Source organism: Lepidochelys kempii, chromosome 2 (assembly GCF_965140285.1).
Source record: "Lepidochelys kempii isolate rLepKem1 chromosome 2, rLepKem1.hap1, whole genome shotgun sequence".
Classification (NCBI taxonomy): Eukaryota; Metazoa; Chordata; order Testudines; family Cheloniidae; genus Lepidochelys; species Lepidochelys kempii.
Genome location: NC_136381.1, coordinates 103,984,547 through 103,999,312, shown reverse-complemented (window position 1 = coordinate 103,999,312; position 14,766 = coordinate 103,984,547). Strand labels below are relative to the sequence as shown.

Genomic DNA, 14,766 nt, shown 5'->3' with positions numbered 1-14,766 from the left:
AGCCCACTTCATCAGATGCACAGAATGGAACATATAGTAAGAAGAAATATATATACATACAGATAAGTTGGAAGTTGCCATACAAACTGTGAGAGGCTAATTAGTTAAGATGAACTATTATCAGCAGGAAAAAAAAAACACTTTTGTAGTGATAATCAAGATGGCCCATTTAGACAGTTGACAAACAGGTGTGAGGATACTTAACTTTAGGGAAATAGATTCAATATATGTAATGACTCAGCCACTCCCAGTCTCTATTCATACCCAAGTTAATGGTATCTAGTTTGCATCTTAATTCAAGCTCAGCAGTTTCTCGTAGGAGTCTGGTTTTGCAGCTTTTCTGTTGCAAAATTGCCACCCTTAAATCTTTTACTGAGTGGCCAGAGAGGTTGAAGTTTTTTGAATGTTATGATTCCTGATGTACGATTCGTGTCCATTTATTCTTTTGCGTAGCGACTGTCCGGTTTGGCCAATGTACATGGCAGAGGGGCACTGCTGGCATATATCATAGAATATCAGGCTTGGAAGGGACCTCAGGAGGTCATCTAGTCCAACCCCCTGCTCAAAGCAGGACCAATCCCCAATTTTTGCCCCGATCCCTAAATGGCCTCCTCAAGGATTGAACTCACAACCCTGGGTTTAGCACGCCAATGCTCAAACCACTGAGCTATCCCTCCCCACCCTATCACCTTGGTAGATGTGCAGGTGAATGAGCCCCGATGCTGTGGCTAATGTGATTAGGTCCCTATGATGGTGTCACTTGAATAAATATGTGAACAGATTTGTCATCGGGCTTTGTTGTAAGGATAGGTTCCTGGGTTAGTGTTTTTGTTGTGTGGCGTGTGGTTGCCGGAGAGTATTTGCTTCAGGTTGGGGGGCTGTCTGTAAGTGAGGATTGGTCTGTCTCCCAAGATCTGTGAGAGTGAGGGATCATTTTTCAGGATAGGTTGTAAATCTTTGATGATGCGCTGGAGAGGTTTTAGTTAGGGGCTGAATCTGACAGCTAGTGGCATTCTGTTATTTAGTTTGTTGGGCCTGTCCTGTAGTACGTGACTTCTGGGTACACTTCTGACTCTGTCAATCTGTTTTTTCACTTCAGCAGATATCATTAACTTGGCTTTGAATAGAGACTGGGAGTGGCTGGGTCATTACACATATTAAATCTATTTCCCTAAAGTTAAGTATCCTCACACCTTCTTGTCAACTATCTAAATGAGCCATCTTGATTATCACTACAAAAGTTTTTTTCTCCTGCTGATAATAGCTCATCTTAACTAATTAGCTTCTCACAGTTTGTATGGCAACTTCCAATTTATCTGTATGTATACATATTTCTTCTTACTATATGTTCCATTCTATGCATCCAATGAAGTGGGCTGTAGATAACGAAAGCTTATGTTCTAATAAATGTATTAGTCTCTAAAGTGCCACAAGTACTCCTGTTCTTTTAGTATATGCACATTTATTCTGGTGTACCTGCATCCGCACACAGGGCTGTGCCATATAACTATGTTCATTAAAAAAATTACAACCACAACTGATGCATACAGTGCTACAAAAAATTGTGCGTAAATGAGGCCTTAGAGAAACCATTGGTCAAATTTCCTGTTATCTGTTCTGTGGGATTCTTACTCCATTCTCTCTTGCTCTGTTTCTCATACTCTAGGCAGATTCAAATCACAAAAGCTAACTAGAAATTCCAGTCTTAGACACTCTTACCTTTGTTGGGGTTCTGAAAACTTATCAACAGCTGTTTGTAGAAATAAATTCTATTTGGATTTCACTAAAAGTTTTAGTTAACAGTCATGCATAGCATGATGCTTCAGATCCTGTAAAGTCCTCAGATTAGAGAAAAAGGTAGCAATACAAAAGGCTCATTACAATGACATTCAAATTAACTTTAGGAACAAAAGAAGGGAATAAATAAAAAAACCCATTTCATAGAAAGGAAAGCGGCGCGGGCCAAGGGACTTGCTAAACGCCCTTCCCGCAGCCCCCATTGGCCTTGAGCGGCAAACCGTGGCCAGTGGGAGCTGCGATTGGCTGAACCTGCGGATGTGGCAGGTAAACAAACTGCTCTGGCGTGCCAGGGGCTTTCCCTGAACAAGCGGCGGACCAGCTTTGAGAACCACTGACTTAGATGATACACACTCCTCCCCTGACAGCTATAAGAAGAGAGACATGAACTCATAATATCTTAATCTTCAGATTTCTCAACACCTTCCAAAATGAGTTCTGGTATCTAATTAATGGAATTGTCATCTGTGGACAATCTCATATTGGAATCAAACCTTGACACTATTTCCAGCTCTTGGTTTTGGTCTACATTGTGGTATCCTTTCTTCTCTGATAGACAATCCACCAGCCCATAGAAGAAACTTTCCTTCACTCCCAGAATGTGACACTGAGTCATTGTGTATGTGCAAAGGGAATTGGTCCGAAACGAAGAACAAATCATTGGCAGCCAACTCTGCCCAACACCCAGGCTCCGGAGATCCAAGAATCAAGAGAGGCAGAAGAGAGCCATCAAAATATTTCCATTCTGTCCTGTTGAATTTTACAGATTATTCTGGATATCAGGAAGGGTTAGAACAATATAAACCAGCTCTCCTTCCCAATTAATCAGAAAAGCATCCACCTCTATGAATAATAGGTTTAATCCCGGGAGAAAAACAGGGAGATGCTAACCAAGATTTGCTCTTATTTTTTGAATGTGTTCCTTCCACAGAACCACACTGTAGGGATTATGTGATATGGCCACAGAATTTTTCAAAGCAGGTAGGGGGCATATGTAGTTCTCTTCAGCTCTACAGTCCATGGACCAATGGTACAGATACCACACACCACATCTAACAATCCCTCGGTTCCTTTCCAATTCCAGAAGCTCTATTTAGAACAAATTAGATGGGAGGGTCAATGTGGCTCTGTGGATGCATTCAGAGAATGAGAATTACTACCCCCATTAATAACACTTTTTTCAACATTACCTTCTTACAATGGAGTAGAGCGATGGGAGGGCAGACTCGCTAGTAACAAACCTCCCTTAGAAGGTGGGCCAAGTAGCCATGCTAGCTCAACAGTGACTAAAACATCACTAAGGCAAAAGAATAATTCACATTCAAATATGTGTGCAGAACTCCATATAGAGCCTTGTAGGTTTCAGATAAAAGTTCCCTGAGGATAACTGCCTCTGAAGTTACAATCTTTCCTGACTGAGTGAGCTTTAAGACTTTCAGGCACAGCATTATAATATGACTAGCTATAGTCTTATCAATCTAGTTGAGAACACCTGGTCCTTAGATTTTCCTCCAAAGGCCACAGTCCATACAACTTTCTAAATAGCTTAGCCCTGTCTAAACAGTAGCTAATAGCTCTTTTGACATCCATATTGGACTTACCCAGAACTTGTAGAAATCCTGGGATGGTTCAGTACCTGAGCGATTCTAGCTCCTTCTTGTCAATTCCCAGGCTGATAGTTTTACCAACACAAACATGACAGTGACAGTTATCAGTACCAAACCCTAAACTAGAAAAGCGCCAGATTTTGTCACAGGACCAGTCCATCTCAGAATGCCTTTCTGTGTTGAAAGTTTGAGAGAAGATCTAGCTACATCTGTGTACGGTCTGAGAATCAGAACCTGCAGTTATCTCAACCACAGTGGCCCACTGCTTTACAATCTTCTTTACCGTCCTCACTACCAATAAAGTAGGAAGAAAGATAAAAGAGAGGCCATGGAGTCACAGCTAACAAAGGGTGCAACAGCCCTCACTGTGGAATCTCTCCTAGCAAAGGATCTTTTGGTTTTCTATTTGGACCTGGCTCAAAGTAGATGCAAGCAATGGGCTTTATGCTTGATTTATAATGCTTTCAATGATTGACACCTGATATAGACTCTATTCACACAGGTCTATCTTTTCTTTGCTTTTAACATATAGAGGTAAGACCATGGTTGCATCCCTGAGCAGAGTCCAAGATCATGTCTCCCTGACAACTACTTACAGCAATATATTTTTAATAAGAACCAGAACATTCTTCTTAAGATTCATCTGCTGGGACTGAAAGTAACTAGCCTGATGTTTGTAGCTTTAGCCTGGCTACAGTCCTCTGTATCCATCTTGTGCCACAACCACTGGGTCTCAGTAGATGCTATATGTGCTCCCCACACATGAAGATTGATACCCATTGTGATGCCCATCCTCTCTGGACCTCCGGTAAGAACTGAAAAGTCTTTGGTTCACTCACTCAGAAATGCTAGTACAGGCTCTGGGGCCAGGATCTTTATATGGTTCGTTGCTATCGCAGATTGGAAGAGGAACAGAAATTTTTGCAGGATCTTCATATGAAAGTGAGCCCACTAAAGCGTATTTGCAGATGAGTCCTGCTTACCCAAGAGCTAACAACGATTTTAGCATAGAGAAGGGAAGTGTTGATACTTGACATTTCAGATACTTTTCTGCCATTTTTCAGAGACAAAGACCTGGACTTTGTCCAGAATCCTCCATAGATATTGGAGTCCTCGGTACAGGCTTTAGTTGGCTCTTCCCTTTTTTCACCAGAAAGCAATGCAATGGTGCTTGGTAGGCCTGAACGGTTTTGACCTGTGTTGGAGACAAATGCATCAGGGCACTCCCTCCAAAGTTTCCTTGCTGGTCCCTGGAAGTTGTGGGAATGGAAGTTCCATGCTTGAGAGAGGAAGGGCATTGAGAAACAACTTTCCCCAGTTCCAAACCATGAGTACCTGGCCTCGTATCAGTGAGGGAGCTTTCATGCAGCTTTCTCCATTGGCTCAGCACAGACCATGCCTACATGCTGACTGAGAGATGAGCTTCCCATTAGACTATTCACCAGTCTTACACACCAGCTGGGAGAGAAGCTTTGCCACAGTCTTCTCAACCAATTGGGACCTTGCCTGCATGCTTGCCTTCAGGAGACTGCTTGGTGAAGGGTCAAGAAATGGGGACAGATCTTGCTCTCCTGCCTCCCCTTGTTATCTGCCTGCCATTTCTGAGATAGTTTTGGGTAGGAATATGGTTTTGCCCTACAAAAATTTTCCTCAGAAACTCTAATGAAGATTCTTAATGAAGTTGGGGAATTTCAGTTAAAAAACCCCATAAATATCCTGTGAAAGGATCTGCTACAAAGGGAGAACTGGAGCATGTGATCTGTTCAGGTTTCAAGGCAAAAAAAATTAGGGGGCTCTTCCTGTGGAGCAGTCCCAAGTCTAGAGTCAAAACCAAATATCTGGTCTGTCTCCCGTTACTAGGGAGAAAAGAAACAACTTTAAAGACTGCCAGAAAAGAAGTGGACAAAGAAAACCATTCTCTGGACTTTCTTTCTTCATATTTTTTTTGGGCATTTAGGTATCCGAAATCAGATGAATTGTTTTAGTTCTGACCCACAGAGAGTTATAGCCATGCATAAAAATCACCAAAAGATAGTTTATGTTGCTAAGCTGAATCACAACCAGCTGTTAATTTGTTACACTTAAAATGTAACTTCTATTTTAACAACACTAAGGGAAACTGGATTTCCTAGGTTTTATTTGTACAAGGAGGATTGGGGGAGTGCACATGCCACTGTTACCCATCTCTACAAGGAAAGGAGTACTTGTGGCACCTTAGAGACTAACCAATTTATTTGAGCATGAGCTTTCGTGAGCTACAGCTCACTTCATCAGATGTTTACCGTGGAAACTGCAGCAGACTTTATATACACACAGAAATCATGAAACAATACCTCCTCCCACCCCACTGTCCTGCTGGTAATAGCTTATCTAAAGTGATCAACAGGTGGGCCATTTCCAGCACAAATCCAGGTTTTCTCACCCTCCACCCCCCCACACAAATTCACTCTCCTGCTGGTGCTAGCCCATCCAAAGTGACAACTCTTTACATAATCAAGTCGGGCTATTTCCTGCATAAACCTTGATCTATGCAGGAAATAGCCCGACTTGATTATGTAAAGAGTTGTCACTTTGGATGGGCTAGCACCAGCAGGAGAGTGAATTTGTGTGGGGGGGTGGAGGGTGAGAAAACCTGGATTTGTGCTGGAAATGGCCCACCTGTTGATCACTTTAGATAAGCTATTACCAGCAGGACAGTGGGGTGGGAGGAGGTATTGTTTCATGATTTCTGTGTGTATATAAAGTCTGCTGCAGTTTCCACGGTAAACATCTGATGAAGTGAGCTGTAGCTCACGAAAGCTCATGCTCAAATAAATTGGTTAGTCTCTAAGGTGCCACAAGTACTCCTTTTCTTTTTGCGAATACAGACTAACACGGCTGTTCCTCTGAAACCTGTCATCTCTACAAGGATACCCCATATATATGACAAAAATCAGAATAGCTAATAAATAAATCAGTTTGAATTATATTATTTATTTCTTAAACATAAGGGACACTATAGTGTTTTCCTTCAAAAAATATATATAGTTAGGGTAAATAGAGAAAAGAAACAGATGAACAATTTTAGCCCCCAAAAGAAGATTTTTGTGAAGATATAAAAGATTCTACCAACTCATTGCCTTAACTATGGTGTTCTAACTACTACAAAGCTATAAAAAGTAAACTGTTTTATAGTACAGAAGATGAATTACATACAAAACATCAAAATACGTTAAAACTAAAATGTTTTAACGAAGTATTTAAAGTGCCAACAATAAATTAAACCATCATTCAAAACACGAACATGCAGGAAAACCAATTATAGATTTGTAAGTGTTTATTCCTTATTCAAAAAGCAATTACTGCCATATGTTTGAAGTTCAGATTTTTTTAAAAAGTGCAACACCAATATAACTGGTTTATCTGTTGCATGTTTACACAAAAATCTATCTCCAAATGACGTTAAAAATAACTTAATTTTCATTCTGTAATAGGAATTTTTAAAGTTTATTTTCCTCCAATAAAGAAATTCACTGGAGTATTTATTGAACTCACTTCTGCTTATACTATACTGAACACTTTTTAATTAGTAAACAACCTTATCGAAATGATCACCAGCACCTGCTCATACTTGACTACAGAAGTTACATGTGAATTTACTGCTTTACCATATTGCATTAAAAGACTGGTTTTGTCAAAATGGTATTGTGTGGGGGCTCAGAAAGCTAAGGAATACTGATGAGTGACATGGATGTTAATTGTTTTCCTTCTTGAAAAGTGTTCCCCACCAACATTTAGGAGAGGGGACAGTAGCCTAGTGACGGGAGCACAAGACAAGGAAGAAATGGTAACTTACTTTACAGTAACTGTGCTTCTTTTAGAGTAACAGCTGTGTTAGTCTGTATTCGCAAAAAGAAAAGGAGTACTTGTGGCACCTTAGAGACTAACCAATTTATCTGAGCATAAGCTTTCGTGAGCCACAGCTCACTTCATCGGATGCATACTGTGGAAAGTTTAGAAGATATTATATACACACAAAGCATGAAAAATACCTCCTCCACCCCACTCTCCTGCTGGTAATAGTTTATCTAAAGTGACCACTCTCCTTACAATGTGTATGATAATCAGGGTGGCCATTTGGCCCACCTTGATTATCATACACATTGTAAGGAGAGTGGTCACTTTAGATAAGCTATTACCAGCAGGAGAGTGAGTTTGTGTGGGGGGGGGGGGGTGAGAAAACCTGGATTTGTGGTGGAAACGGCCCACCTTGATTATCATACACATTGTAAGGAGAGTGATCACTTTAGATAAGCTATTACCAGCAGGAGAGTGGGGTGGGAGGAGGTATTTTTTCATGCTTTGTGTGTATATAATAAGATCTTCTATACTTTCCACAGTATGCATCCGATGAAGTGAGCTGTGGCTCACGAAAGCTTATGCTCAAATAAATTGGTTAGTCTCTAAGGTGCCACAAGTACTCCTTTTCTTTGTGCTTCTTTTGAGATGTGTTGTCTCTGCACATTCCAATGACTATGCATATGTTCAGTGGTGAGCTGGAGCCGGTTCACACAGGTACGCTGGAACCGGTTGTTAAATTTAGAAACCAGGAGGGATAACCGGTTCTAAAAGGGCTTCTAAATTTAACAACCGGCCAAAAGTGGCGCCTTAGGAGCAGACGCTGTGTGTGCTCCGGGGCTGGAGCACCCACGGGGAAAATTTGGTGGGCACAGAGCACCCACTGACAGCTCCCCACCCAGCCCCAACTCACCTCCGCTCCGCCTCCACCTCCTCCCCTGAACGTACCACCCCACTCTGCTTCTCTGACCCCCCCCCACAGATTTCCCGTGAATCAGCTGTTCATGCAGGAAGCCTGGGAGGGCTGAAAAGCAAGCAGCAGTTTCGAGCTCAGGCCCAGGGAGGCAGAGGCGAGCTGGGGAGGGGAGGGGACCGGTTCCCCTGCGCACACCCCAGGTTACCTGCTGCGGCGCAGGTGGCCCTCCTCACACCCCCCCGCCCCAGCTCGCCTCCGCGGGCCTGAGCGTGAAGCCACCGCTTGCTTCTCAGCCCTCCCAGGCTTTTCCCCGTAGGTGCTCCAGCCCCAGAGCACCCAGGGATTCGGTGCCTAAGGCACCACTTTTGGTGTCATCGGTGGGGGGAGCGGCTGCTGCCCCTGCTCCCCCCAGCTACCATACCCCGCCTCTAGGAGCCAGAGGGACCTGCCGGATGCTTCCTGGGAGCCACCCCAGGTAAGCACTGCCAGGACTCCCCACCTTGCCCCCCAGCAGGTCCCTCTGGCTCTTAGGGGCGGGGTGGGAACCCACTACGGTGGCCCACGAGGACCTTCTGCCCAGTTCTGGGGGCAGTCGGGGACAGGGGAGGGGGTTGGATGGGGCAGGAGTCCTGAGGGGCAGGGGCGGTGAGGAGGGAACCGGTTGTTAAGATTTTGGCAGCTCATCATTGCGTATGCTCCCTGTGCAGTGGAGTTTGGATTCTTTTCTTCAGCAGTATTCAGAGGGGAACTGAGGGGTCACACGTTCCCTGAAAATGTCCTCATACCTCTGAGGTCATAAAGGGTAAGGGGACCACAACAGCTTCTCAGCTGCTTCACTGATAGAGAATTCAGGTCTTTTTAAGACTCTGTAGTAATGGGGATGGTGGGTGGGTCATGGAATATTTATGGACAACACATCTTGAAGAAACAAAATTACTGTAGAGTAAATAACTATTTCTTCTCTGAGTGTTTTTCCATATAAATTCCACTGATGATGACTTTCAAGCTATGATCTGGTCTTATGGAGCTGAGTGCAAAGAGTCTAACTAAATACTGACTTTATGATAACCCTGTCAAAATGACAATCAGACCATGATGCTTCTACAATGGAATAAAGCTATATGAAGTTATATATTGAACTCCACATAACTGCCCTATGATGGGCACAAACCTCAAAGAAACTACCAAGACTGCCTGAGCCCTCATGGAGCAGGCTGTAACTCTTTCTGGAGGATCTACGCTTGGCTAATTCTTAACATAGTCTGATACAGTTAGTAATCCATTTAAGGAGTCTTTGGGTAGAAATTGGTTGATGCTTCATCTTTTCTCCATAAACTACAAATAATCTAGGATATACTCTGAATGGTCCAGTCCTGTCTAGATAGAATGATAGCAGCCTATGCACGTCTAAAGCTTGTGGCTTAGCTTCCCCTTTATTACAGTTTGTCCAGAAAAGAACCAGAGAGGTGAATCACCTAATTAAGATAGAAAGCAGCAGCTATTCTGAGCAGAAACTTGGGATGAGTTCTCAACATTAACCTCTCCTTGTAGGATATACTATAAGATGGCCATGCCATAAAGATCTGAGCTTCCCAGCCTTCTAGCAAATCTAATTGCAACCAAAAACACTGTTTTAATGGACCAGTGAAAAAAAGAGGGCTACTGGCTCAAAGAGGATCCATCAATCCCTTCAAAAAATGCGTAAATCCCAAGAAGGTGTAGACTGCTTATCAGGATATATCACCCCCATCAGACAATCTAGCTACTGGGGAATGAGAGAAAACAGAGTCCCTGAATTGGAGGGAGGTTAGCCAAAATGGCTACTAAGTGGACTCATGTAGAGTCCAGATGTCTAATGGACTCATGTACAGTCCAGATGATAATAGACAAACCACAGCATGTCTGGGATCTGCAACTGATACATAAATTAGCCCAGATTGTAAACCGTTTCCACTTGGTACCACCGGTGGAACTTTCTGCTATTTATATGGATATTTTGGATGTATGATTAGCAACTTCTCTGTAACAATGACAATCATCCAGCATCCATGCTGAAGGACACAAGAAAGTCAGATGTAGATAATTCTGCTTTCTTCTGCAATATCTAGTCCAGCTGCAGAGGCAGCTGGACTAGTAGGTGAATTGAGAGGTTCTTCAGGTCCAAAAACCAGAACTTCCTTGGCCAGGCTAGAGCCAGCAGTATCATCTTAGGCTGAAACCTGTCTGAACTTTCTGATTACTCTTGTGATTATAGGAATTGAAAGATAAGTGTACATGAGACCGGGTGACAAGTGGATCAGGAACACATCTTCTAGAGACCCTTGACTCTAACTCCCTCTGGAATCATAAGACCAGAAGGGACCTCCAGAGGTCATCTAGTCCAGTCCACTGCACTCATGAAGCAGAAGTTTAAGCATTTCTTCTTTGACATTTCAAAGACATCTATGGACAGTTGTCCCCAACTGGAAAATATCTCTTCAATGATGACATCCTTCAATGATGACATCCTTCACTGATCATTTGCTTGCAAATTGTCTGCTGAGATGATCAGACAAAACATTCTGTAGGTATTGTAACTGGAGAGTAACTAGATTTATATTGTGACTGATACATCAGTTCCACAGCTTCATAGTTTCCAGAGAAACGGGAATAGATCTCACTCCTTCATGTCTATATAAAACATGGCTATGGTATTGTCTGTCAAGATCTGGATTGATGATCTCTTGAGAATTGTTCTCAACTTGAGAATGTTTAAGTGTAGTAGTTGGGCCTCTTGATAAAACCAGAGGCCTTGAGTCTATAAATGGTCCACATGACCTCCCTAACTCATGCTCAAACCATACGTTACGAGAGTCATGTATGGTAACAGTAGAGAAAGGCACTCCTGTGCAAATGTTTTCTAGATCCTTCCACCAATATAAAGATGAACAGACTACATTCTTCTCTAGATGATATCTGCTTTACTGATATACTCAATGCATGCAATGAAGGCATGCATGGGAAGAAAAGCTAAAGGAAAAAGGAGTTCAGGAAATCTGACAGTTTCTCAAAGAAACATGTTAAAGGGACAACAGCCATCTACCCTTGAATGAAACACAGAAAGAATATAATGATAATATAGCTCCATCAGGAGCAATTTAATTACCTGAAAATCAAAAGGGAATCCTACAAAAAGTGGAAATATGGAAAAATTGTAAGGAAGAAATAGAATAACGCAAGCATGTAAGGACAATATTAGAAAAGTTAAGATACAAACTGAGTTACATCTACCAATGGACATAAAAGGCAATAAGAAGAGGTTCCATAAATGTATTAGGAGCAAGAGAAAGACTAAATAAAGTGTAGATCCTCTATTTAGTGAGGAAGGAGAACCAATAATGGGTAACATAAAAAAGGCCAAGTGTTTAATGGTGACTAGACAATCAACACAATTAATATTAACAATAAGTGCAAAGAAACATAAGCCTGATTAGGGAAAGAACAAGTTAAAGACTATTTAAGTAAGTTTCAACTGGGCAGGGCCTGATGAAATTCATCCCAAGGTACTTAAGAAACTAGCTGACACAATCTCAGAACCATTAGCAATTATCTTCAAGAACTCACTGAGAATGGATGAGTCCCAGACATGGGGAGAGTTAAGCACTTAAGGAAGAGATTTTCAGAAGCCAGTCAGCTGACCAGGGAGTTGTCTAGGCTAGCCAGGAGTGAAATGCTAAGGAGAGGGATGGACAGAAGACAGAAGAAAGGCAAACATAGTACCTATCTTTAAAAAGGGGAACAAAGAGAACCCATGGAATGACAGACCAGTAAGCCTAACTGTGATAACTGGAAAGATACTGGAACAAATTATTAAACCATCAATTTGTAAGCACAAGGAGAACAACAGGGTTATAAGGAATAGCCAGCATGGATTTCTCAAGAACTAATCAAGCCAAACCAACCTAATTTCCTTCTTTGACAGGATTACTGACCTAGTAACAGCAGACATGATACATCTTGATTTTAGTAAAGCTTTTGACACAGTCTGCCCGCCCACCCTCGGCCATTTTTATAAACAAACCAGGGAGCTGTCATTTAGGTGAAATTACTGTCAGGTAGATGCACAGCTGTCTAAAAGACCATACTCAGGATAGGCATCCATGGTTTGTGTCAAACCAGGAGGGCGTATATAGTGGAGCCCCGCAGGGGTCAGTCCTGGGTCCAATAATATTAAATATTGCCATTAATGACTTGGATAACAGAGTGGAGAGTATGCTTATAAAATCTGTAAATATGGAGCTGGGAGGGATTGGAAGCACTTTGCAGGATGGGTTTAGAATTCAAAATGACCTTGACAAATTGGAGAATTGGTCTGAAATCAACAGATAAAATTCAATGAAGACAAGTGTAAAGTATTTCTTTTAGGAAAGAAAATTCAAATGCACAGCTACAAAATGGGGAATAACTAGTGAGGCAATGGTACTTCTGTAAGGACTTTGGGGGTTATAGTAGATCACAAATTGAATAGGGGTCAACAATGTGATGCAGTTGTGAAAAAGACTAATATATCATTCTGGGAGTATTAAAAGGAATGTTGTATGTAATACATAGGAAGTAACTGTCCCAGTCTACTCAGCATGGGTGAGGCCTCAGCTGAAGTACTGCGTGAAATTCTGGGCACCACACTTTAAGAAAGATGAGGACAAACTGGAAGAACCCAGAGGAGAGCATCAAAAATGATAAAAGGCATTAGAAAACTTGACCTATGAGGAAAGGTTAAAAAAACTGAGCATGTTTAGTCTTGAGAAAAGGAGACTGATTGGGGACCTGATACCCATCTTCAAACATATTAAGGGCTGCTATAAAGAGGACAGTGTTCAATTGTTCTTCATGTCCAGTGAAGGTAAAACAAGAAATTACTTATTTAATCTGAAGCAAGAGAGATTTAGGTTAGATAATAGGAAAATCTTTCTAACTATAAGGATAGTTAAGCTCTGGAATAGACTTCCAAGACAGGCTGTGGAATCCCCATCAATGGAGGTTTTTAAGAACTAGTTGGACAAACACCTGTCAGGGATGGTTTAGGTGTAGTTGGTCCTGAGAGCTGGTACCTTTCAGCTTGAAGCCTCTTCCAACCCTACATTTCTATTATACTGTTTTTTGCCCCAGAGACCATGGGATCTGAGGCGAGATGCATAGATATCTCCATCAAAACCATTTTCAGGCATGACTCCCTAGCTTTTTGTGTTCTCTTTTAGAATGATTTATAAACTCAGCACTTCTCAGCAACATGCCTTTTCCTGGACACAAAAAACTATCTAGCATATCTGTCTTTAAGAGGCATTACTGCTTCACATAAGGGGTAATTCTTGAACTCAGGTGATTTCTGCTCCCTGTGGGAAAGATGCTCCCAAAATAAGAGAATAAAAAAAGTGGGCGGTAAGGGGGAAAAGGAAAGACTAATCTCATCTTTAATCACCATGCTAACAACTATCTACTAGCTAATGCTAGCTATTTACAAAAAATGATAAGGACTCACATTGAGCTCAGAGGTTTGGCCATTGAAGAGTTCCAACTTGAAGTTGGATTCCATAAGAAGGATCTGAAAAGTGATTAGGGTTGCCCCAACTTTTATTCCCTCTGTTACAGGCACAAGGACATGCATGGCACAGACTCATCCCCTAACAGACTCTGCTGGCTAAAAGAATCCAAACTTGAGTGCACAGGGTAGCAACAATTATCTATATTTGGACAATCACTCTAAAGCAGTAGTTCTCAACCTGTGGCCCACTTGCAGCCCAATCAGCACAGAGCTGTTGCCCATGCGACATCCTCAGGGCCATAATACTTAGTATTGGATGCGGCCCACAATGGTAAACAGGTTATGAACCACTAAGAGAACATGGAACTCCTGAATTCTAATTCCAGCTCTCCCACTGACTTCCTGTACAGTTGTGTTGGGCAAGTCACTTAGTCTCCTCCTTCTTAAAATGGGGATAAATACTACTTATTTATTTTACAGGTATGGTGCAGAACTACAGCTGGTTGGAAATTTAAAATTTTTCTACTGAAAACTGCTATTTTGTCGAAATCAAAACTTCTTGTGGCAATGTGTGAATTAAAAAAAAAAATCATTCCAGAAAAAGCATATTGATAAGATTGAAACATTCCACTCAACATTTTTGAAATGAAACATTTGGACTTTCTTTTAAAATTTTGTATACTATAAGAACATTTAAAAATTTTAAATGTTGAAACAGAAGCAACGCATTTTGATTGAGTGAAAACAATTTTTTTCCAGAAATTCATTTAGCAGGAAGTTTAGAAATTCTCTTTTTATTCTGATTTGGAACTAAACCAATTTTGAAATCATGGAGTTGCCCACAAAGTAGAAATGCCAGTTCTCCCACAGCTCTAATAACAGCAGATTAATGTTAGCACAGTATAAGACATTCTATATAGTCAGTGCTAAGTAGTAGTATTAACTGTTCTAAGTAAGCTGTTCATAGCCTTCCTAAATCCTCATTTAGCCGTCAATTTTTAAAATTATATAAACCACTAGAATCCCATATTACTGTCACATATTGAATAGAATGCAATGACATCAGTGAACTGGTAATGATTTAGTAA

The 14,766-nt window shown here is 41.5% G+C and overlaps 1 protein-coding gene across 8 annotated transcripts in view; it reads right to left on the bottom strand.

Annotated features, from left to right (window-relative positions):
* ATP9B (ATPase phospholipid transporting 9B) overlaps positions 1–14,766 on the bottom strand; it is a 297,033-nt gene that overhangs the window by 191,866 nt on the left and 90,401 nt on the right. The gene's annotated exons all lie outside the window — the stretch shown is intronic.